The sequence below is a fragment of the Globicephala melas genome, chromosome 2 (assembly GCF_963455315.2).
Source record: "Globicephala melas chromosome 2, mGloMel1.2, whole genome shotgun sequence".
Lineage (NCBI taxonomy): Eukaryota > Metazoa > Chordata > Mammalia > Artiodactyla > Delphinidae > Globicephala > Globicephala melas.
In genome coordinates this window covers 102,481,942-102,508,299 of record NC_083315.2, presented here as the reverse complement: position 1 = coordinate 102,508,299, position 26,358 = coordinate 102,481,942, and the positions used below count along the sequence as shown (strand labels likewise).

General features: G+C 39.3%; 1 long non-coding RNA gene across 3 annotated transcripts in view; it reads left to right on the top strand.

Annotated features, from left to right (window-relative positions):
• Positions 1 to 26,358, top strand: part of LOC138842557 (uncharacterized) — a 178,253-nt gene that overhangs the window by 95,418 nt on the left and 56,477 nt on the right. The window contains exon 1 of one of the 3 annotated variants that reach the window (XR_011377250.1): positions 10,267 to 10,378. The exons of the other annotated variants lie outside the window; for them this stretch is intronic. This is a non-coding gene — a long non-coding RNA (uncharacterized lncRNA). Of the gene's footprint in view, positions 1 to 10,266; positions 10,379 to 26,358 lie in introns of those variants that run through there. 3 annotated transcript variants of the gene reach the window in all.

The window sequence follows — 26,358 nt, the reverse complement described above, 5'->3', positions numbered from 1 at the left end:
ATTGATTGATTTGCATATACTGAAAAATCCTTGCATTCCTGGGATAAACCTCACTTGATCATGGTTTATGATCCTTTTAATGTGTTGTTGGATTCTGTTTGCTAGTATTTTGTTGAGGATTTTTGCATCTATGTTCATCAGTGATATTGGTCTATAGTTTTCTTTCTTTGTGACACCTTTGGTTTTGGTATCAGGGTGATGGTGGCCTCACAGAATGTGTTTGGGAGTGTTCCTCCCTCTGCTATATTTTGCAAGAGTTTGAGAAGGATGGTGTTAGCTCTTCTCTAAATGTTTGATAGAATTCGCCTGTGAAGCCAACTGGTCCTGGGCTTCTGTTTGTGGGAAGATTTTTAATCACAGTTTCAATTTCAGTGCTTGTGATTGGGCTATTTATATTTTCTATTTCTTCCTGGTTCAGTCTCAGAAAGTTGTGCTTTTCTAAGAATTTGTCCATTTCTTCCAGGTTGTCCGTTTTATTGGCATGTAGTTGCTTGTAGTAATCCCTCATGATCCTTTGTATTTCTGCAGTGTCAATTGTTACTTCTCCTTTTTCATTTCTAATTTTGTTGATTTGAGTCTCCTTCTCTTTTTTCTTGATGAGTCTGACTAGTGGTTTATCAATTTGTTTATCTTCTCAAAGAAAGAGCTTTTAGTTTTATTGATCTTGGATATTGTTTCCTTCATTTCTTTTTCATTTATTCCTGATCTGACCTTTATGACTTCTTTCCTTCTGCTAAATTTGGGGTTCTTTTGTTCTTCTTTCTCTAATAGCCTTAGCTGTAAGTTTAGATTGTTTATTTGAGCTTTTTCTTGTTTCTTAAGGTAGGATTGTATTGCTATAAACTTCCCTCTTAGAACTGCTTTTGGGGCATCCCATAGGTTTGGGGTCGTCGTGTTTTCATTGTCATTTGTTTCTAGGTACTTTTTGGTTTCCTCTTTGATTTCTCAGTGATCTCCTGGTTATTTAGTAGTGTACTGTTTAGCCTCCATGTGTTTGCATTTTTTACAGTTTTTTTCCTGTAATTGATATCTAGTTTCATAGTGTTGTGGTCAGAAAAGATACTTGATATAATTTAAATTTTCTTAAATTTACCAAGGCTGGATTTGTGACCCAAGATGTGATCTCTCCTGGAGAATATTCCATGAGCACTTGAGAAGAAAGTATTCTGTGTTTTGGATGGAATGTCCTATAAATGTCAATTAAATCCATGTTGTTTAATGTGTCATTTAAAGCTTCTGTTTCCTTATGTATTTCCATTTTGGATGATATATCCACTGCTGAAAGTGAGGTGTTAAAGTCCACTACTATGATTGTGTTACTGTCAATATCCCCTTTTATGGCTATTAGCATTTGCCTTATGTATTGAGGTGCTCCTATGTTGGGTGTATAAATATTTACAGTTGTTATATCTTCTTGGATTGATCCCTTGATCATTATGTAGTGTCGCTCTTTGTCTCTTGTAGTCGTCTTTATTTTAAACTCTATTTTGTCTGATATGAGAATTGCTACTCCAGCTTTCTTTTGATTTCCATTTGCATGGAATATCTTTTTCCATCCCCTCACTTTCAGTGTGTATGTGTCCCTAGGTCTGAAGTGGGTCTCTTGTAGACAGCATCTCTTGTATACAGGTCTTGCTTTTGTATCCATTCAGCCAGTCTATGTCTTTTGGTTGGAGCATTTAATCCATTTACATTTAAGGTAATTATCAATATGTAGTTCCTATTCCCATTTTCTTAATTGTTTTGGGTTTGTTATTGTAGGTCTTTTCCTTCTCTTGTGTTTCCTGCCTAGAGAAGTTCTTTTAGCATTTGTTGTAAAGTTGGTTTGGTGATGCTGAATCCTCTTAGCTTTTGCTTGTCTTAAAGGTTTTAATTTGTCCATCAGATCTGAATGAGATCCTTGCTGGGTAGAGTAATCTTGGTTGTAGGTTTTTCCCTTTCATCACTTAAAATATGTCCTGGCACTCCCTTCTGGCGTGCAGAGTTTCTGCTGAAAGATCAGCTGTTAACCTTATGGGCATTCCCTTGTATATTATTTGTTGTTTTTCCCGTGCTACGTTTAATATTTTTTCTTTGTATTCAACTTTTGATAGTTTGATTAATATGTGAATTGGCGTGTTTCTCCTTGGATTTATCCTGTATGGGACTCTCTGCACTTCCTGGACTTGACTGACAATTTCCTTTCCCATATTAGGGAAGTTTTCAACTATAATCTCTTCCAGTATTTTTTCAGTCCCTTTCCTTTTCTCTTCTTCTTCTGGGACCCCTATAATTCGAATGTTGGTGCATTTAATTTTGTGCCAGAGGTCTCTGAGACTGTCGTTGATTCTTTTCATTCTTTTTTCTTTATTCCACTCTGCGGTAGTTATATCCACTATTCTCTCTTTCAGGTCACTTACCCGTTCTTCTGTCTCAGTTATTCTCTATTGATTCCTTCTAGAGAATTTTTAATTTCATTTATTTTGTTGTTCATCATTGTTTGTTTGCTCTTTAGTTCTTCTAGGTCCTTGTAAACGTTTCTTGTATTTTCTCCATTCTATTTCCAAGATTTTGGATCATCCTTCCTATCATTACTCTGAATCCTTTTTCAGGTAGACTGCCTATTTCCACTTCATGTTTTTTGCTCTGGTAGGTTTTTCCCTTACTCTTTCCTCTGCTGCATATTTCTCTGTCTTCTCATTTTGTTTAACTTACTGTGTTTGGGGTTTCCTTTTTGCAGGCTGCAGGTTCATAATTCCCCATGCTTTTGGTGTCTGCCCCCATTGGATAAGGTTAGTTCAGTGTCTTGTGTAGGCTTCCTCGTGGAGGGGACTGGTGTCTTTGTTCTGGTGGGTGGGGGTGGATCTTGTCTTTCTGGTGGTCAGGGCTGCGTCCAGTGGTGTGTTTTGTGGTGTCTGTGAGCTTAATATTATTTTAGGCAGCCTCTCTGCTGATGGGTAAGGCTGTGTTCCTGTCTTACAAGTTGTTTGGCATAGGGTGTCCAGCACTGGAGCTTGCTGGCCATTGGGTGGAGCAGGGTCTTAACATTGAGGTGGAGATCTCTGGGAGTGCTCTCACTGATTGATATTACATGTGGCCGGGAGGTTTCTAGTGGTCCAATGTCCTGAACTCAGCTCTCCCACCTCAGAGGCTCAGGCCTGACACCAGGCTGGAGCACCTAGACAACAGGGGCTTATATTTGGACTCTCCATTCTGCTCCATTGATCAATGTGTCTGTTTTTATGCCAGTACCAGTGTTTTGACTACTATAGCTTTGTAATATAGTTTGAAATAAGCAAATGTGATGCCCTCAGTTTTGTTCCTGTTTCTCTAGATTGCTTTGGCTATTGGTGGTCTATTTTGGTACCATACAAACTTCAGGATTGTTTTGTTCTATTTCTGCGAAAAGTGCCATAGAATTTTGACAAGGATTTCATTCAATCTGTAGATTGCTTTGGGTACTATGGATATTTCAACAATTTAATTTTTTATGTCCATGAGAACAAAGTATCTTCCCATTTATTTTTGTCTTCTCAATTTCCTTAATCAATGTCTTATAGATTTCAATGTACAGGTCTTTCACTTCCTTGTTTAAATTTATTCCTAAATATTTTCTGTTCGATGCAATTGTAAATGGAATTGTTTTCTTAACATCACCTTCTGATAGTTTGTTAGTAGTATGTGGAAGCACAACTGATTTTTGTGTATTCGTTTTCTATCCTGCAACTTAACTGAATTTGTGTATTAATTCTAACATATACTGACATCTTGTGGGCACGTCTCCCACTGCTAAGCCACATGATGTGATTTTCTTTTCACTTTCTCTTTTTGTGTATGAAAAAGTACACATTAAGAACTGGAGTAGGAAGTCTCTATGCTGTTTATTTTCGGTTGAACAACGTTTAGTTCATAAGCAAGTTAAAAGATTTTTCTAATGGAATTTTTATTGGCATTTCTGTGGCCTATTCAGGAAGAACACCAAGTCTTATACAGCCTTGAGAGGAGGGGGAAAGTCTCTCTAAATGACAAGAAAGATGGGGCTTCCCTGGTGGTGCAGTGGTTAAGAATCTGCCTGCCAATGCAGGGGACACAGGTTCGAGCCCTGGTCTGGGAAGATCCCACATGCCACAGAGCAACTAAGCCCATGCACCACAACTACTGAGCCTGCGCTCTAGAGCCCGTGAGCCACAACTACTGAGCCCATGTGCCGCAACTACGGAAGCCCAGGCGCCTACAGCCCATGCTCCACAAGAGAAGCCACCACAATGAGAAGCCCGCGCACTGCAACGAAGAGTAGCTCCCGCTCTCCGCAACTAGAGAAGGCCCGTGCGCTGCAACGAACACCCAACACAGCCAAAAATAAAATAAATAAATTCATAAAAATTTTAAAGAAAAGAAATACTTTTAAAAAAACGACAAGAAAGAGTAAATGAGACTCAGATACAGAGGGTGATGTGCTCAAAGTGACTGAGAAGGTTAAGGTCAGATCCTAACCTAGAAGCCAAGTTGCCCGATTCTCTGGTCTCCTAAAATGTTTCTAGGGATCATGTGTTACTAGGAGGGCATTTATAGACGGCATGTCTTGGTATAAAGGAAACAATAGACCTGGCACTCATCCTTAAGCTCCACAAACCCTGTTCATAACTGGTCTTTCCCCATTCTCTGTGTGTGCCTAGCGGCCCCAACACAGACTGGACTGGCCAGGAGGAGAGAAAGGAGGGAAAAAAGGAAAGACACTGTAAGAAAGAAGGGGGAGTAGCCTTGAAAACGTTTTCTTGTTATCTTCTCAAGTTTAAGAGAACTAAAAGAGATTGAGGAAAAATAATTCTCTTCCCACTGGAAAAAAAATTACACTTTGTTCCTACAAAAAATTGACAAAAATGGATCAATTAAGCTGGAAAGCTGCATAGCCACTTCCTGTCTTCCTCTTTGTGTGTCATCCCATTGTAAGTAGCAAGAAAACCTTTCATAATGGATTGGGACAAGGCCAGGAATCATTGAATGTTTGGAAGCTGTGCCCAGACTATTCTGCTTATAACAAAGAGAATAAAATATATCATTTGTCATAGTTTCCACATGACTTCAATATTGCATGTGAGCTAACTACTCTTTCCCCATCTGATCAGGGACGTTACTGACAGAGATAACAGCAGGCCCCTCTTGCGACTAAACACATGAATGCCGTCACCAGATCCCAGGCAAGTCCACCTGCCAGCTTTTGTAAAGTTACTGTACGGATAATGGAAGAGAACAGCTTAGATGTGCGTCTCATGTTACAGATGGGACAGTTTTGGTCATTTAAGTTTTTAGAATGATCACTGTGTGTAACAAGACAATTGTTGCAGTATTTACAGAGTTTGTGCTTTTTTTCATTTTTCAAACCACATGATGTTTCCTTCATTCAGGCAGATGGGTGATTCTCAGCTCATCACTTCAAGGAAAGGATGTACTGCTGGGAAAAAAATAAAGCTGCCTTGCTTACCATTTTATTTCAAAAGTTTTCGTCCTATAGGCAAATCAAAGGACAAGCATCAGTTACAGATTTAGGAGATGGTACACTGAAATAATACAAGCTAGCCTACCTGAGGCAAAATAAGCATTTTCTAAGTGGAGCAAGGGGGAGAGGAGAGAGTATCCGAGTAAAGCAAGGAGGCATAAGTATCGATGGGTCCTTGGAGGAACATTGAACCTTGTCCCCTAGAGACATCTTGGAAAGAAAACCACAAGACCTCTGGGCCACTTTCATGTATTAAATAAATCTCAGTGCAGCCCTGGTTAAAACTTCCATCTTCATTTCTCTCTTCTGCTCTTTGAACCTGAGGCTTGACTCCTGGCTGCAGTAAGGTCAGCATGGCTTGCTCTGTTCTCTTCCTCTGCCTTTTGTCTTTGGTTCTAATTCCCTTGAGGTTAGGGAAGAAACAAAAGTTAAGAAGAATTTTTTTAAAATGGCAGACACTTTCTCATTTAACTGGTGTGCACCTTTGGGTGTCACTGCTTTTCTGCCCAACCACTGATGGCCTCGATGTGCGAGCATCCCTGTGAGAGAGCAGCCGGGGACCCTCAGGAGCCTCCTCAGGGCAGGATCTCCCCCTCCCTGTCAGATCCCATTCAGGAAGCACTCCCCATGGCCTCTTGTCTCCCCTTTTCCTGGTGGAGAACTGGCTGATGACTCAGGCCTGCTGCCTTCAGAGGTGGCACCTGTGGGACACAGCACTCACTCCTCCTCACCGTGCCTCATGGAGACACCCAGGCAGCCCCAATGCTGCCCCCCTTCACTGTACCATCCTTCTCTGATTTCCTCATCTTCTGCTTAAGTAGATGCAAAAATAGATCAAAATCTGCTCCAGAAACAGATATCCAAAGACAGAATGCCATGCAGTTTTCCTTTTTACTCCGATGATCTTTGTCTTTAAAAGCAAGTATTTTAGGATAGCGATGTCTGAAGTGGCTCATGGGGAAAGTGGAACACTCTGATGATACTGTTCTGCTGACTGCTCCATCCCTCACATCAGCTAAAGAAGTGAAGATCAGGGGTTGCAGGGTCTGTACAGTTGCTTCTTCATAAATCCTAGAGTGCCTGGCTGTGAGTTGTTCTTAATGGAAAATGGTGAACACTTAATGCCTCTTGGTCCCTAGTTCTGGGTCCCAGCTGCCAAATTTGTGACAATGAAAAATGCTCCAGAGTACATCTTATTCATCTAAATGGAAAAAAAATCTCTTTGATTCTATAAGTGATTCTAAATAAAGGTTTCTAATTCTTAAGACAAAATAAAAAAATATACATATATAGTCCAATATTTTATATTGTGTAATTTATATATATTATAATTAAATATATTCCAATAATATTAGTAATATCAATTAATATTTACCAATTAGATGAGCTTGAGGAACAAAATTCAATAATAAGCCCTGCACCAACCAAGTCACCACAGATACAGGAAAAGCAAAGCCTGGCTGTGAGGATATGGCCGAAGATTAAACACGGTCATAAAACAATTATAAGTCATCATTGTGGTCTCTCCTGGAAATTATTAGGAGAACTATGAAGGCAGAGGTTAGATAATTATTGTGCTATATTTTGCAATAAACAAAATTTTATCAGTGTTGTAAATTGCTTTCTTCAATATGAATTTTAAATATTGTAAAGAATCCAGAAAGAGTGAAAAGATTAATTAAAATTATGAAGTATAATATATTTAACCTTTAGAACAGAGGAGGAACTATTAAGAAATAACTGACTCATGGCCTTTAACATATAGAGAGGTTTTGTTTTTTAATTAAAAATAAAGAATGAAAACAAATAAACAACGAACACTTACAAAAATCTTTGATCCAACAGCGTCCATCATCATAACAATAGCCCTTGGCATAGAATTCAGACTTTCTCCATTTCACGTTTGAGTACCTGCAGTTACAAAAGGCATTCCACTAACAGCTGGCCTAGCTCATTAACGTGACAAAAACTTGCACTTACATCAGTTTTATACCAAATCTCACCATTCATTAAACCATGGATAAATTTCTTTTTGCTGTTGTTGAAAACAAAAGTCATTACCTTCTTTATCATTAAAAAAGAGAGTTTTTTTTTTACTAATCAAAATAGGATATGGTTTAATCAGAATAAGGTGTTACGTGCATTAGGTGTCCCCAGGTGGGTTCTGAGGTTCTCTAACCACTTAACATCTAAGTGAATACACAACACATACATTTTCATATCATCCATCCTCCTGAAATTCAGCAGTCTTCCATATTTTTCAGAGTTTTTCAGAGTAAAATCTCCCAGTCACTTGAACCAAACTCATCAAGTAACTCACTAAAAAAGTAAACCCCCAACCTCATGCCAGACCTACTGAATCAGAATCTGTTGATCAGAATAAGACATATTTTTCCTAAATGTGATTCTTAAATGTACAGTAAACTTTGACAAATACTGTCCAATTGGTTAACTCTGGAGTTTTTATTTTTTATCTCATCTTATATTGCCTGCAGCATTTACTTTATCTCAGAAATCCCTTCATCTTTAAACATTCTTAAGCCTTAGTTTACCTCAACTGAGGATGGGTTAATATTACTTTGCGGTTTTTAGATTATAAAATGAGTTGTAAAGTGCTTAGCAATGGACTTGGCATATGGTAAGTGTTCCATAAATGATAATAAAGATGATTGTGGTAATGATGCGAATGACAAAATAAGGGCAGGTGGAAACAAGGATCCCATGATAATTCTCTGATATCTTTCCCTGAACACACTGGGCAGACTTTAAAGCTGTAAACCCAAAAGATTAAAATTAAACAAAACCAGATGGTGTGGATAAAAGAATACCTCTCTTTCCCTAAATCAGGAAATTTCCACTTCTGCTTTCCTTCTTTGTAGACCTTGCCTCTTCCCCTCCCCACACGGGAGGGGGGAGGAGGGCTGATTCTGTTCGCAGTCCATTTATGAGTAGGAAATTAGTCCTTAGTCTAACTTAAAGTGTAGGACTCAAGACTCCACTCACTCTGCTTATATCGCTTGCATTTTAAGTCTTTGCCTACCTGTGATAATAAGCAAACCTAAGGAGAGCTAATTTAGTACGCTGTGATTTAGTACGCTCTTTCTCTTTCGATTTCAGCTCAGATACTTGAAAATCAAGTCAACCCTTGGCTAGTTTGAGGCGTGGCCTATCTCTCCTACTCATCCTTATAGGAATTCTGAGCTTGCTTTTCTGGATTCAGAAGGAAGTAGGAAACTCCACTTAGGCCTGAACCTCAACCCACCTTTTCTGCTTTAGAGGTAATCAGGTCCTGGTTCGGCTGAAAGTCCTTCTTCACTTTCCATTTGTATTAAGCTAATACATATAAGCATCCTCAGGAATCTTCCCAGTGGTGAGCAGGGCAGGATTTGGCCAATCTTACGTCCCTGGAAATATCATCATGGCACATAAAATCCCCACTTCAAATGGAAATTACCAAACATTTTAGTTGAATAATAATGAATATATGACATATCCAAATATGTGGGATACAGCAAAAACAGTACAGAAGGTCCCTGACTTACGGTTTTCTGACTTATGATGGTATGAAACTGATATGCATTAAGTAGAAACCACACTTCAAATTTTGAATTTTGATCTTTTCCTGGGCTAGTATGATGCTCTCTTTTAATGCTGGACAGCTCCCAGCCAGTCACTGGATCACAAGGGTAAACGACCATCACACTAGTACCAAACGTAAAATAGATAGCTAGTGGGAAGCAGCTGCATAGCACAGGGAGATCAGCTTGGTGCTTTGTGACCACCTAGAGGGGTGGGATAGGGAGAGTGGGAGGGAGACACAAGAGGTAGGAGATATGGGGATATATGTATATGTATAGCTGATTCACTTTGTTATAAAGCAGAACCTAACACGCCATTGTAAAGCAATTATACTCCAATAAAGATGTTGACAAAAACAAAACAAAACCGGTCGGAACCCAGACAACCACTCTGCTGTTTGTTTTCAGTACAGTATTCAATAAATTACATGAGAGAGTCAGCACCATATTATAAAATAGGCTTTGTGTTAGATAATCTTGCCCAACTGTAGGCTAATATAAGTGTTCTGAGCACGTTCAAGGTAAGCTAGGCTAAGCTATGATGTCCGGAGTTTAGGTGTATTAAATGCACTTTTGACTTAAGATATTTTCAACTTATGATGGGTTTATTGGAACGTAACCCCACTGGAAGTCAAGGAATATTTGTAATTATAGGCAAATTTATGGATTTAAATTATATTTGTTAGGAAAGAAGAAATGTTGAGAATCAATAGTCAAACTTGCAACTCAAAGAACTAGAAAAAGTAGCAAGATAAATAAAAGAAAGTAAAGGTAGCAAATAATAAACTATGTGCGGAAATAACTAAATTGACCAACTTTCACAAGAAAAAAAAACCAAATATATAAAGAACCCCTTACCCGTTAAAGTAACTGAATCCATAATTGAAGGATTATTAAGTTTCTCCCAGAAGTGAAACTATGCTTAGATGGCTCACTAGTGAACTTTCTGAAAATTAAAAAAAAATTATTAAAAACCTTGCACAAATTATTCTATAGATAGAAAAGGAGCCATAAATTGCAACTTATCTAATGAACTATTATAATCTTGATACCAAAATCTGACCTAAACATTTTAATGAAAGAAAAAGTTGAATACCAGTATCACTCAGGATCCTGGACAGAATGAACAGTAATCTCTGCTGTCTGGCTGTGTCACAAGATTTCATTCTCCATAGCACTACTTGGAAAGAGGTTCTGGGTGCTAAGTAACTACTTCTTCGAGGAGGGGAAAACACCAAAGATGCCCTGATTCCAGAACCACAGCTGCAGGGTTTGTGTACAGGCTGCAGGTGCCTGGGGAGCACTGTGTCTCCACAGCACAGAGGTAAGCGGCTGAGTCTTCAGGTTTAGGGGCTGCGATGTGCAGAGAGCTTCCCTTCTTTAACAGGTGGCTTTTAGTCTTTCGTTCTGCTTTTCCTCCCCAACTGAGTAAAGACGGAAGAGAAGTTCGGGTCCCTTCCCAGGATCCTGTCTATACCACAGTAGCCCGTTAAAATTGCTGGCCGTGTAGCTGCAGTTGAGGATGAGACTGTCTCCCTCCTGGATTTTCAGGGTCTGAGGACTCTGCTCCACCTTGTCTTCTCCCCTCAACCCTGTTCAGGAAAACAAAATCAGAAATGAAACAAAGCTTTCAGTTCAGCAGTTTTGAAAAATCCCAACAAAAAGCCTGGGATGAGCTGAGACTAAACCCCTCTCTCTCTTCTCTCCAGCTTTGGATAAATGTGCCCTTATGGTTCTCATCTCTTAACCTCCAACTTACAGCCAAGCTGAAGCCACAAGACTATGAATGCACATTCCAGCATGTTCTCCATCCTGATATCACACTCTTGATACAATTTTAATGATTCCAAATCTTCTCCCCTGAGGAGCTGCTCCTCTGTCTTAGTTCTCCTTCTCTAATGCACGAGATAGCCTTTCTGTTGGTGGCTCAGCCAATCAAGAGCAAATCCTCTAGTAGCTGTCATGCTTTTGACGGTTAAGGCACTGGAGGAATGAGAGGAATGGAACCACTGCCACCTGGTGGTCACAAACATAAACATCTCACAGGACCCACTCCATGCCCCCTACAAAGACAAAAATTGATGGGAGGACATTTTTTATATTGGTGGGCATAGTGCATATGAGGTTTAAAGCAGTAATCAGAAAAGCCTTCTCTGCCTGCAATTTGAATCGTTTCATTTTTCCTTGTTTGGCCTTTAAAGCTAAACTGCTACCAGAGGTTATAAAAGTTGAACCCAAGCATAGGTGTAATGGATTGTGTTTCTCTTTATAGTACACAAGAATCTCAGCAGGGGGGACCTTAAAAGGACTAGAGTGCTGAAAAAAGCGGGGGGATAAAAGAGCTGTGGATATGTCTGGAGACCTCTTTGACAGAGAATTGGGAACATAAGTTAAGAAACCATTGCTTCAAATAATTTTATGTCTGGCTACAGGGACCAAGTGCAACTACAACTCAGGGTCACGAACTTGATAGATCTTAGGAGAACAGGAGGGAAGAGCATGGCAGAGGGAAAGCAGAGCTCTCCATTCTAGACCCTGGAGAGATCAGAACATCACAGGGCAGAGTGGGGAACAGGAAGATACGTATAGCAAAACTAGTATTGTTTAATTTGTTTGGTTCTATGACACTCCGCTGGGTTTTTTGTTTTGTTTTGTTTTTGTTTTTACATCTTTATTGGAGTATAATTGCTTTACAATGCTGTGTTACTTTCTGCTTTATAACAAAGTGAATCAGTTATACATATACATATGTTCCCATATCTCTTCCCTCTTTCGTCTCCCTCCCTCCCACCCTCCCTATCCCCCCCCTCCAGGCGGTCACAAAGCACCGAGCTGATATCCCTGTGCTATGCCGCTGCTTCCCACTAGCTATCTACCTTATATTTGTTAGTGTATATATGTCCATGCCTCTCTCTTGCTTTGTCACAGCTCACCCTTCCCCCTCCCCATATCCTCAAGTCCATTCTCTAGTAGGTCTGTGTCTTTATTCCTAGCTTCTTCATGACATTTTTTTCTTAAATTCCATATATATGTGTTAGCATACGGTACTTGTCTTTCTCTTTCTGACTTATTTCACTCTGTATGACAGACTCTAGGTCTATCCACCTCATTACAAACAGCTCAATTTCGTTTCTTTTTATGGCTGAGTAATATTCCATTGTATATATGTGCCACACCTTCTTTATCCATTCATCCGATGATGGACACTTAGGTTGTTTCCATCTCCAGGCTATTGTAAATAGAGCTGCAATGAACATTTTGGTACTTGACTCTTTTTGAATTATGGATTTCTCAGGGTATATGCTCAGTATTGGGATTGCTGGGTTATATGGTAGTTGTATTTGTAGTTTTTTAAGGAACGTCCATACTGTTCTCCACAGTGCCTGTATCAATTTATATTCCCACCACCAGTTCAAGAGGGTTCCCTTTTCTCCACACCCTCTCCAGCATTTATTGTTTCTAGATTTTTTGATGATGGCCATTCTGACCGGTGTGAGATGATATCTCATTGTAGTTTTGATTTGCATTTCTCTAATGATTATTGATGTTGAGCATTCTTTCATGTGTTTGTTGGCAGTCTGTATATCTTCTTTAGAGAAATGTCTATTTAGGTCTTCTGCCCATTTTTGGATTGGGTTGTTTGTCTTTTTGTTATTGAGTTGCATGAGGTGCTTATAAATTTTGGAGATTAATCCTTTGTCAGTTGCTTCATTTGCAAATATATTTTCCCATTCTGAGGGTTGTCTTTTGGTCTTGTTTATGGTTTCCTTTGCTGTACAAAAGCTTTGAAGTTTTATTAGGTCCCATTTGTTTATTTTTGTTTTTATTTACACTTCTCTAGGAGGTGGGTCAAAAAGGAACTTGCTGTGATTTATGTCATAGAGTATTCTGCCTATGTTTTCCTCTAAGAGTTTGATAGTTTCTGGCCTTACAGTTAGGTCTTTAATCCATTTTGAGATTATTTTTGTGTATGCTATTAGGGAGTGATCTAATCTCAAACTTTTACATGTAGCTGTCCAGTTTTCCCAGCACCACTTATTGAAGAGGCTGTCCTTTCTCCACTGTACATTCCTGCCTCCTTTATCAAAGATAAGGTGACCATATGTGCGTGGGTTTATCTCTGGGTTTTCTATCCTGTTCCATTGATCTATCTTTCTGTTTTTGTGCCAGTACCATACTGTCCTGATTACTGTAGCTTTGTAGTATAGTCTGAAGTCAGGGAGCCTGATTCCTCCAGCTCCGTTTTTCGTTCTCAAAATTGCTTTGGCTATTCGGGGTCTTTTGTGTTTCCATATAAATTGTGAAAGTTTTTGTTCTAGTTCTGTGAAAAATGCCAGTGGTAGTTTGATAGGGATTGCATTGAATCTGTAGATTGCTTTGGGTAGTAGAGTCATTTTCATAATGTTGATTCTTCCAATCCAAGAACATGGTATATCTCTCCATCTATTTGTATCATCTTTAATTTCTTCCATCAGTGTCTTATAATTTTCTGCATACAGGTCTTTTGTCTTCTTAGGTAGGTTTGTTCCTAGATATTTTATTCTTTTTGTTGCAGTGGTAAATGGGAGTGTTTTCTTGATTTCACTTTCAGATTTTTCATCATTAGTGTATAGGCATACCAGAGATTTCTGTGCATTAATTTTGTATCCTGTAACTTGACCAAATTCATTGATTAGCTCTAGTAGTTTTCTGGTAGCATCTTTAGGATTCTCTGTGTATAGTATCATGTAATCTGCAGACAGTGACAGCTTTACTTCTTATTTTCCGACTTGGATTCCTTTTATTTCCTTTTCTTTTCTGATTGCTGTGGCTAAAACTTCCAAAACTATGTTGAATAAGAGTGGTGAGAGTCGGCAACCTTGTCTTGTTCCTGATTTTAGTGGAAATGGTTTCAGTTTTTCACCATCGAGGATGATGTTGGCTGTAGGTTTGTCATACATGGCCTTTATTATGTTGAAGAATGTTCCCTCTATGCCTACTTTCTGCAGGGTTTTTTATCATAAATGGGTGTTGAAAGCTTTCTCTGCATCTATTGAGATGATCATATGGTTTTTCTCCTTCCGTTTGTTAATATGGTGTATCACATTGATTGATTTGCGTATATTGAAGAAACCTTGCATTCCTGAAATAAACTCCACTTGATCGTGGTGTATGATCCTTTTAATGTGCTGTTGGATTCTGTTTGCTAGTATTTTGTTGAGGATTTTTGCGTCTATGTTCATCAGTGATATTGGCCTGTAGTTTTCTTTCTTTGTGACATCCTTGTCTGGTTTTGGTATCAGAGTGATGGTGGCCTCGTAGAATGAGTTTTGGAGTGTTCCTCCCTCTATATTTTGCAAGAGTTTGTGAAGGACAGCTGTTAGCTCTTCTGTGTTTGGTAGAATTCGCCTGTAAAGCCACCTGGTCCTGGGCTTTTGTTTGTTGGAAGATTTTTAATCACAGTTTCAATTTCAGTGCTTGTGATTGGTCTGTTCATATTTTCTATTTCTTCCTGATTCAGTCTTGGCAGGTTGTGCATTTCTAAGAATTTGTCCATTTCTTCCAGGTTGTCCATTTTATTGGCATAGAGTTGCTTGTAGTAATCTCTCATGGTCTTTTGTATTTCTGCAGTGTCAGTTGTTACTTTTCCTTTTTCTTTTCTAATTCTATTGATTTGAGTCTTCTCCCTTTTTTTCTTGATGAGTCTGGCTAATGGTTTATCAATTTTATGTATCTTCTCAAAAAACCAGCTTTTAGTTTTTTTGATCTTTGCTATCGTTTCCTTCATTTCTTTTTCATTTATTTCTGATTTGATTTTTATGATTTCTTTCCTTCTGCTAACTTTGGGGGTTGTTTGTCCTTTCTCTAATTGCTTTAGGTGCAAGGTTAGGTTGTTTATTCGAGATGTTTCCTATTTCTTAAGGTAGGATTGTATTGCTATAAACTTCCCTGTTAGTACTGCTTTTGCTGCATCCCATAGATTTGGGGTCGTCGTGTCTCCATTGTCATTTGTTTCTAGGTATTTTTTTTAATTTCCTCTTTGATTTCTTCAGTGATCACTTTGTTATTAAGTAGTGTATTGTTCATCCTCCATGTGTTTGTATTTTTTACAGATCTTTTCCTGTAATTGATATCTAGTCTCATAGCGTTGTGGTCAGAAAAGATACTTGATACAATTTGAATTTTCTTAAAGTTACCAAGGCTTGATTTGTGACCCAAGATATGATCTATCCTGGAGAATGTTCCATGAGAACTTGAGAAAAATGTGTATTCTGTTGTTTTTGGATGGAATGTCCTATAAATATCAATTAAGTCCATCTTGTTTAATGTATCATTTAAAGCTTGTGTTTCCTTATTTATTTTCATTTTGGATGATCTGTCCATTGGTGAAAGTGGGGTGTTAAAGCCCCCTACTATGGATGTGTTACTGTCAATTTCCTCTTTTATAGCTGTTACTATTTGCCTTATGTATTGAGGTGCTCCTATGTTGGATGCATAAATATTTACAATTGTTATATCTTCTTCTTGGATCGATCCCTTGATCATTATGTAGTGTCCTTCTTTGTCTCTTCTAATAGTCTTTATTTTCAAGTCCATTTTGTCTGATATGAGAATTGCTACTCCAGCTTGCTTTTGGTTTCCATTTGCATGGAATATCTTTTTCCATCCCCTTACTTTCAGTCTGTATGTGTCTCTAGGTCTGAAGTGGGTCTATTGTAGACAGCAAATATATGGGTCTTGTTTTTGTATCCATTCAGCCAATCTGTGTCTTTTGGTGGGAGCATTTAGTCCATTTACATTTAAGGTAATTATCGATATGTATGTTCCTATTCCCATTTTCTTAATTGTTTTGGGTTCGTTATTGTAGGTCTTTTCCTTCTCTTGTGTTTCTTCCTAGAGAAGTTCCTTTAGCAGTTGTTGTAAAGCTGGTTTGGTGGTGCTGAACTCTCTTAGCTTTTCCTTGTCTGTAAAGGTTTTAAGTCCTCCATCAAATCTGAATGAGATCCTTGCTGGGTAATCTTGGTTGCAGGTTTTTCTCCTTCATCACTTTAAATATGTCCTGGCACTCCCTTCTGGCTTGCAGAGTTTCTGCTGAAAGATCAGCTCTTAACCTTATGGGGATTCCCTTGTGTGTTATTTGTTGTTTTTCCCTTGCTGCTTTTAATATGTTTTCTTTGTATTTAATTTTTGGCAGTTTGATTAGTATGTGTCTTGGCGTGTTTCTCCTTGGATTTACCCTGTATGGGACTCTCTGTGCTTCCTGGACTTGATTAACTATTTCCTTTTCCATATTAGGGAAGTTTTCATCTATAATCTCTTCAAATATTTTCTCAGTCCCTTTCTTTTTCTCTTCTTCTTCCGGAATCCCTATAATTTAAATGTTGTTGCATTTAATGTTGTCCCAGACGTCTCTGAGACTGTCCCAGTTCTTTTCATTCTTTTTTCTTTATTCTGCTCTGCAGTAGTTATTTCCACTATTTTATCTTCCAGGTCACTTATCTGTTCTTCTGCCTCAGTTATTCTGCTATTGATCCCATCTAGAGTATTTTTAATTTCATTTATTGTGTTGTTCATCGTTGTTTGTTTCATTTTTAGTTCTTCTAGGTCCTTGTTAAATGTTTCTTGCATTTTGTCTATCTATTTCCAAGATTTTGGATCATCTTTACTATCATTCTGAATTCTTTTTTAGGTAGACTGCCTATTTCCTCTTCATTTGTTAGGTGTGGTGGGTTTTTATCTTGCTCCTTCATCTGCTGTGTGTTTTTCTGTCTTCTCATTTTGCTTATCTTACTGTGTTTGGGGTCTCCTTTTTGCAGGCTGCAGGTTCGTAGTTCCCGTTGTTTTTGGTGTCTGTTCCCAGTGGCTAAGGTTGGTTCAGTGGGTTGTGTAGGCTTCCTGGTGGAGGGGACTAGTGCCTGTGTTCTGGTGGATGAGGCTGGATCTTGTGTTTCTGGTGGGCAGGTCCACGTCTGGTGGTGTGTTTTGGGGTGTCTGTGGACTTATTATGATTGTAGGCAGCCTCTCTGCTAATGGGTGGGATTGTGTTCGTGTCTTGCTAGTTGTTTGGCATAGGATGTCCAGCACTGTAGCTTGCTGGTTGTTGAGTGAAGCTGGGTGCTAGTGTTGAGATGGAGATCTCTGGGAGATTTTCACCGTTTGATATTATGTGGAGCTGGGAGGTCTCTTGTGGACCAGTGTCCTGAAGTTGGCTCTCCCACCTCAGAGGCACAGCACTGACTCCTGGCTGTAGCACCAAGAGCCTTTCATCCGCACAGCTCAGAATAAAAGGGAGAAGAAGTAGAAAGAAATAATTAGTAGAAGTAGAAAGAAAGAAACAAAGAAAGAAAGAAAGAAGGGAGGGAGGGAGGAAGGGGAGAAGGAAGGAAAACAGAAAGAAAGAAGATAAAGTATAATAAAATAAAATATAATAAAGTTATTAAAATAATTATTAAGGGAAAGAAATAAATAATTTTAAAAAAACCGACGGATAGAACCCTAGGGCCAATGGTGGAAGCAAAGCTATACAGACAGAAGCATACACACTGTCAAAAAGAGGAAAAGGGGAAAAAATCATAAATCTTCCTCTCAAAGTCCACCTCCTTAATTTGGGATGATTCGTTGTCTATTCATGTATTCCACAGATGCAGGGTATGTCAAGTTGATTGTGGAGCTTTAATCCGCTGCTTCTGAGGCTCTGGGAGAGATTTCCCTTTCTCTTCTTTGTTCTCACAGCTCCCAGGGGCTCAGCTTTGGATTTGCACCCGCCTCTGCGTGTAGGTCTCCGTAGTGCGGCTGTTCTTCGCTCAGACAGGACGGGGATAAAGAAGCCGCTGATTCGGGGGCTCTGGCTCACTCAGGCGGGGCGGAGGGAGGGGTACGGAGGGCGGGGCGAGCGTGCGGCGGCACCAGCCTGAGGCGCGCAGTGCGTTCTTCCGGGGGAGTTGTCCCTGGATCCCGGGACCCTGGCAAAGGCGGGCTGCGCAGGCTACCCGCAAGGGGGGTGTGGAGAGTGACCTGTGCTCGCACACAGGTTTCTTGGTGGTGGCAGCAGCAGCCTTAGCGTCTCCTGCCCATCTCTGGGGTCCATGCTTTTAGCCGCGGCTCGCTTCCGACTCTGGAGCTCCTTTAAGCTGCACTCTTAATCCCCTCTCCTCGCGCACCAGGAAACAGAGGGAAGAAAAAGTCTCTTGCCTCTTCGGCAGGTCCAGACTTTTCCCCGGACTCCCTCCCGGCTAGCCGTGGCGCACTAACCCCCTGCAGGCTGTGTTCTCGCCACCAACCCCAGTCCTCTCCCGGCGCTCCGACCGAAGCTCGAGCCTCAGCTCCCAGCCCCGCCTGCCCCGGCAGGTGAGCAGACAAGCCTCTCGGCCTGGTGAGTGCCGGTCGGCACTGACTCTCTGTGCGGGAATCTCTCCGCTTTGCCCTCGGCACCCCTGTTGCTGTGCTCTCCTCTGTGGCTCCGAAGCTTTCCCCCTCCGCCACCCGCAGTCTCCGCCCGCGAAGGGACTCCCCAGTGTGTGGAAACGTTTCCTCCTTCACCGCTCCCTCCCACTGGTTCAGGTCCCGTCCCTATCCTTTTGTCTCTGTTTATTCTTTTTTCTTTTGCCCTACCCATGTATGTGGGGGGTTTCTTGCCTTTTGGGAGGTCTGAGGTCTTCTGCCAGCGTTCAGTAGGTGTTCTGTAGGAGTTGTTCCCCGTGTAGATGTATTTCTGGTGTATCTGTGGGGAGGAAGGTGATCTCCGCGTGTTACTCGTCCGCCATCTTCCCGGAAGCCCCACTCCATTGGGTTTTGTCATTGAACATGTGTTGATGTTGCAGAGTTGACTACCATTTATATAAGGTCTCCTCAGACTTGTCCGAAGAGCACGCTCCACCCCCATTAGCTACAACCCAGAAAAAGAACATCAACCCTCAGACGCACTGCTTTGATGTCACTTCATCCCTCACCCACTCAGGGACTAGAAAAGAATAAGCTGCGCAGAATTATTTCACTAACAGTGTAGGTAAGGGGTTTGTTGTTCTTTGACGTTTTCTTTGAAAATCTGATAATTTCTCAGTGATCTAAAAGTCATTAAACTAACTTGTATCCATTTTCTCATCCTTTGATTTGATTTATTCTAGTCACACTTAGCAAACTCTGACTCTTACAGGCTGTGTTTCTCTGTTTCTGAATGTGTGTCTCAGAAAGAACGTTAAAAAGATCACTGCAGGATTAATGCAGGAGCTCTTTGTAGGATAGGCTCTAAAAGAACCCAGAAGCTGAATGTGTGATGTGTAATGAAACCAAGGAGATGATTTACAGTTGTGATTTTTATGAAATTTGTTTGTAATTTTAAAAAACATTTTTAATTTGAAATAATTATAGATTCATGGAAGTTTCCAGAAATGTACAGGGAAGCTCTGTGTACTCTTCACCGTATGTCCTCCAGGGGTGTCTCAACCAGGAAATTAACATTAGTAAAACACACAGGGCTTATTAGATTTCCACAGTTTACATGCAGCCATTTGTGTGTGTGTGTAGTTCTAGACAATTTTACACATGTACAGATTCATGCATTCATGTATATCACATGTATAGCTTCACTGCCACAATCCAGATGCACAGCTGTTTCATAACCACAAGGCTTCCTCATGCCACCCCTTTGTAGCCACACCCACCCCTTCCCTAGTCCTTAACCCCTGACAATCCCTAACCTGTTCTTCATCCCTACGATTTTGTTATTTTAATAATGTTATATAAATGGAATTACATAGAAGTAAGCATTGAGATGTTTTTCACTCAGAATGAGTAGTAAAAACATGAGATTTGTCCAGGTAATAGTGTGTAACCAACCTGTTTGTTTCTTTTTATTTCTGAGTAGTATTCCATGGTAGGGACGTCCCACAGTTTGTTTAACCAGTCACCTACTAAGGGACATCAGGTTTCCATATTTTGGCTGCTATGAATTAAGCTGTTTTGAATATTCAGGTACAGATTTTTATGTAAATGAAATCTTCTATTTATCTAGGATAAGTATCCAAGTCTGCATTGCATGTTTAGTTTTATAAGAAATTACCAGGCCATTTTCCAGAGTGCCTGTATCATTCTATATTCCCATCAGCAGTTTATGAGTGATCCAGTTTTCCCCACGTTTGCCAGAATTAGGTGTTGTCACTATTTTTTATTTTAACCCCACTGATAGTTGTATAGTGATATTTCATTGTGGTTTTAATTTGCGTTTCTCTGATGGCTAATGATGTTGAGCATCTTTTCATGTGCTGATTTGCAATCTGTATATCCTCTTTGGTGAAATATCAGTCTGAGTCTTTCACCCGTTTTTCTAATTGGTTGTTCATTTTCTATACTATTTAGCTTTTAGAGTTCTTTATACATTCTAGATACAAGTACTGTGTCAGATACATGGTTTGTAAATATTTACCCCCAGTCTGTAGCTTATCCTTTCATATTCTTAACAGGGTCTTTTGTAGAGGAAGAGTTTCTAAATTTGATTCAGTTAGGCGTGTGTGTGTGTGTGTGTGTGTGTGTGTGTCTGTATCATGCTTTTGGTGTCAAATCTAAGATTTACTTAGCTCCAGTCCTGAAGATTTTCTCTTATTTTTTTTCAAATTTCATAGTTTATATTTTACATTTAAGTCTATGATCCATTTTGAGTTGATTTTTATAATGTATATTTTTAAGAAGATCTTTTTTAGGAAAGAGGAATCTGTCATCATCTTTGTCTTAAGCTTTACCTATTTGCTGTTATCAAGTAACTAGTTCAAAGCAACATAACCAAAATGTAACTTGAGCACTTCTCATAGAAGACTGAAAAAAATTTTATGCTTTGAGCCTGTGAGCTTCCCTTTTTATACTTACTGTGATTTCTCAAAATTAAAAGTAAAGTTAAAACTATAGTACAAACCCAAACCCTTCTCAACATATCAGCCTCTGAAATCATCTATCACGTATTACAGGGCAATGTCTTCTAGTATAGATTTGGAAAATGGTTACATCTATCTTATGATCAAGAATAACTGTAATCTTTCCTAAAATTCACATTCTTTTAAACTTTAAAATTCTCTGAGAAACAAAATGCCTATTAATATTTAAGTCATCAAAGTGAACTAAAGTGAGAGTCTTTTCCTTGCTATAACTTCTTTCCTATAATGGAGCATGTGTTTCTTGAAAAAGAGAATATTCTCTACAAATTGTCACAAGAAAGAGAATTGCCTCTTTCTGTTATTACTTTTTGCTAAAATTACATGCTTCCATCTACCTTTTATCACAGTCACCATTCCAAGGTCAAATAGCTCATTTCACCAAGGATGTAGTGATTCTTCTTTCTACTGTGCCAGAGGCAGAGTCCTGATTTTTGCTCTCATAGGAGAACTTTTTAAATACCAATATTACAATTGAGGATAATACTTCCTAAAAGTTTTCTTAAGGGTTGAGAATCCAGGAACTTAAAAGGATTCTTGATTGAAATAATTCAGCCCTTGGAACCAGAATCAGGAAATTAGAAAAACAGACAAGACATTTTTCTTGTCTCAGGCTAGGACTCCCAATGGTAGGAATATCTACCCCCAAACTAGGTCACTAGACTGGAAATTAAAAATATACAAAGAAGCAGAACAAGTGATGGCAATGGTAAAGATAAATAGAAACAGTTAGTTTAACACCATCCAGTTGTACTCATGGGCAACATCTAGTGTATGGAGAACACCTATTATAAAAAGGTCATTTCCTTTGAGCCCTAGGAATTAGGATGGAAAGGAAAAGTATTGAGACTCAAAGAGAACTAAGTTAACTGTGATTTTCTTTCGGCCTGGACCACTCCCCCACTCTCTGCCCACTACCACCCTTAGTTTTATAGGACTCATATCTCTAGCCACAGGAAATAAATATTTGAGGCCGAAATTCTAAGATAAAAGCCCTAGAGAAGAAAGCAGAAAAGAGATAATACAGGAATACGTCATCACCAGGTGAAACCGGAAGACCCAACGATAAGAGGGACTTCCAAGTCCACAAGAAAATGAATTCGATATACATCTTCCTATAGACTCACTCAGATGATGAAGATGGCTCTGTGTACGCCAACAAGAGGGAGACCATCTAATTGCAAACCTGAAAATAGTACCATATGACGAAAATCTGTACAAACAGAAAGGGGATTTATGGTACATGGAAATAGAAGTATCCTTATGGTGATGAGAATTGGACGAATACAAGAACTAATTGATACACAATTATCTAACAGCATCCAAAAGGTAGAAGCTCTGTATCTGTTGATATTATCAATTAATTCATTCTTCAGTTAGCCAATATTTAATGTGCAACCACTATGTGCCATGTACTGTGTAATGTACAATACATACATGTTTCCTGACTGTATGGAACTCACAGTTACAGGCATAGCAGGAATTTTAGAAGTCTATACATAAGTATAGATATAGATGTAGATTATAAAAACATATTAATTGCAACACTTCCTTTTGTCTTGGACTTGGAAGAGAGCCTTCAGTACATGAGAACCGATGCAGAGAGTCCACAATACATGCTTGGGTACACTTCCAAAACATATATGAAGTGCATTTGTCCAACTTTCCTTAACCTATTATGCAGAGTAATGATATATGAGAAAACTGATAATTCACTGAAGAGTTAGAGCAAACAGAAGTGAAGCTGTGATGGTGTGTCTTCCTCAATCTTCCTCAAGCCAAGTTAGAGGAGATTCAGAAGATTGGCTCTGAGAGTTTGAAATGAATCCCCTGGAGTTTGGAGGATTCAGAGGGTCACACTAGGCGGCAATGACAATTTCTCTCACTTTACTGTACTTATGGCCAGAATGCTGATTACTCTGTTATTTTTATCTCTGTGTATATGTGACAGAAAGGTGGCTCATACTTGTTAAATTGAGTGAGGAGCTAGAGAAAGATGATGAGGTATGACACGGAGTCATGTAGACATGAGTAAAATGTCAGAGAGAGAGAGAATAACACAAAGAGAGGACACAGTCTAGAGCTAAACCTTGCAGACACGCAATAGTTAATGACTGGAAGGGAGATGAAGGTGTGTGCGGGAGTGAGAGAGGAAACAGCCCAAGAAGTAGGTACAAACCTCAGAGAGTGTTTTGTCAGAGAAGAAGCTGTATCTCTAAGAAAGAGAGAAACTTTCTGTAAGGAAGAGAGGATTTGAAGCAAGAGTAAATGGTCACAACTCATGTGTCTAAAGTTTCTGAGAGGTCAGGAATGATGAGGTTTGGAAATTTCGGTTGATTTACAACACCGAGGTTATTAGCACTCTTTGAGGGCTTAGCTAGTGGAGGAATTAAAGCCAGATATATGTATACCCTTTAATCCAGAAATTCGAATATATATGCCCAATAGCAGTGTGTAAATATATTCACCAGAGAACGTGTATAAGAATATTCATAATACCACTATTGATAACAGCCAAAGGCAGGAAAAATCCAAAGAACCAGTTAAGCAGGTAGCTAAATAAATTCTGGTATGTTCATACAGCAATGAGAATAAACTAAACTGAATACAACATGGATGACTCTTAGAAATCTGATATTAAGAAAAGAATCCAGATAGAAAAAATCCAAACTATATTATTTTAGTTGTATAATGTTCAAAAATGGGCAAAACCAATCTATCTATGGGACTGTGGTTTCCTTGGAAGGATGGTAGTGACCAGAAGGGGATAAAACAGGGCTTCTGAAGAGCAAAACCAAGCAAGAAAGAGCAGCAAACCCAGCTTCAGTCTCTGGGAGCTCATGAATTGTTCAAATGAAGCTTCACAAAGTCCCTTCTTTAACACAAGGACAGACTTGGGGTTCAGTATGACAAGCATCAACTATAGCAACACAGGTTGCAACAGGGAAGTCATTGAGGTTTGGGGTCTTTCAGGTTTTTCTAATCACGTACAAGAGATGCAACATTAGTTGACTGCCATTTTCCCATCAGATATATCCCATGTCCATAAATTCTAGTTTATTTGCAATGAATAATGTAGAAATACCCTGGGTGTCCTGCTAAGGTCATTCTGGATAAGAACTTAGTACGGAACAACTCCTAAAAACTCCTCTTTACTTTTCGAGTATAAATGAGAATACTGTGTCCACAAAGAGGTCACCTCAGGAAACCCCAAAGGCCTCAGGTGACCTCAGAGGAAGCAGAAAACAAGTTACAGGCACACTGTTAATGCATTCCTTCCCAGATGGCATTTACTTATTTATTGGCAAAATAATCTGATGGAGATATTAGAAATATTAGAGTTATGTGACAATCAAGAAAATTTAAAAAGGCGATTATGATTAGACAGCTCATTGATTAAGGAGACGGGATATGATTTGGGGGATGTTAGGGATCATGTAGAGACTAGTGACCATGATTTTACAACGGCTCCAGTTTGAGCTGGTATGCATGTTATCCAAAACATTTTAGAAGATTTCTCGGACTTTCAAAGTACAAATAGATTGAAATAATTGTTAAACAAGGTAGGTCATTGATTATTTTAGGTCTGGTGCTTTTTTAAATTTTTGCTAACTTTTGGGAATCCTCCTTTGAGTACCTTTCGGCAATACCGCTTCCTGCACCAGATTCTAAGATGCATTTTTCCTGCTTCAAATCTTTGATTTATTCCCTTGTAAACTACTTACATCTATTTTCTTCATTAAAAGTTGTCTCTGAAAGACTTTGCTTCCAATACGTTTTACGAAATTTAACTGTTTAGTTAATTACTTCATGACTTGGCTACATAAGTCTATCGTGGTCTCTCTCTCTCTCTCTCCTTCTCCCTGACACACACACACACACACACACACACACACACACACACACACGCACACACACACACTTATGCTTTCTTTTCTGGAAAGTTGTTCTGTATTGGGGTCATTGTTTTTTGTATAGTAGGGATAGAAAACCCTTACACAAGGAAGAATATCCTTCTTTTTGGAATTCCAGATGAAAACGTATCCACCAGGTTAATTGCCACCTAATATCACCACACAATAGCACAGAGACATTACTCTTTCAGATGTTATATACAGCTACTTTGAACATATGTGGTACAGAATTCTCTGAAATTGAGGCCATCTGGAGTCATTAGGAGCTAAACTGTAAAGCAAAGCCTTGATGTAAGAGAATATTGTGTTACAGGAAAAATATGAGTGTTTAGTAGTTGTAGAGTGAAAATGTGCTATACTCCAGGGTCACAGAAATGATCAGGGAGCCCATACCAGAAAGACTAAAGGTAAATTCCTCCTCACCTCCTGGGAATTGTCAAGGAAATCATCAAATACCTGTGTGTTCATTCCAGCATTATTTGTTACTGTGAGTAAAACAATCTAAACAGCTAGTAAGACAGAATTTGCCAAAAAAGTATTATAAAATCATACATTGGGGGCTTCCGTGGTGGCGCACTGGTTAAGAATCTGCCTGCTAATGCAGGGGACACGGGTTTGAGCCCTGGTCTGGGAGGATCCCACATGCCGCGGAGCACCTAGGCCCGTGAGCCACAACTACTGAGCCTGCGCGTCTGGAGCCTGTGCTCCGCAACAAGAGAGGCCGTGATAGTGAAGAGGCCCGCGCACCGCGATGAAGAGGGGCCCCCGCTTGCCACAACTAGAGAAAGCCCTCGCACAGAAACGAAGACCCAACACAGCAAAAATAAATTAATTAGTAAACTCCTACCCCCAACATCTTCTTAAAGAAAAAAATCATACATTGGAATATCATCATTAGAATGTGTGATTTTGATCTGTAAATAATGCTGGGCAAATAATAATTTCACAATATACTGTTGGGTAAAAACGCAGAATGGAAAACATCCTATAAGATGTGATTCTGTAGCAGAGTTTTTCCTGACTAGTAGAATTTTTGAGTTCTGTTTTGTTTTGAGTATTACTTCTTTGGATATTCTATTTTATCTGCATTAAACTTGCATATAGAGAATGTGATCAGGTAATGGGGCTGTTTCTGAGCAAACTGAAGAGCTTCATTCCTCCTTGGTGTCAAGACTTGTGGTGACATTTATTCTGTGTACATCATTCCAAGTCAGTCATGGCACAGCATGAGACAATGGGACAGGGAGAGTCCAAGAAGTGCCATTTAACAGATACTTCAGATCTAACATAATGACAAGACTTAGTCAGCAATGCATGAATATTTGTGCAGTGAACCTAAAAGTCTAACAATTCAGGTGCAGATTTGGCCAAATATTACTAAATTTTTTTAAACCAAATCACTTGCTTTAATATAATCACCATGAAAAAATTTTAAATATTTTTTGGCAAATGATCTACTTCAAGATGAAGAATTGAAGATCAAGGTGCTT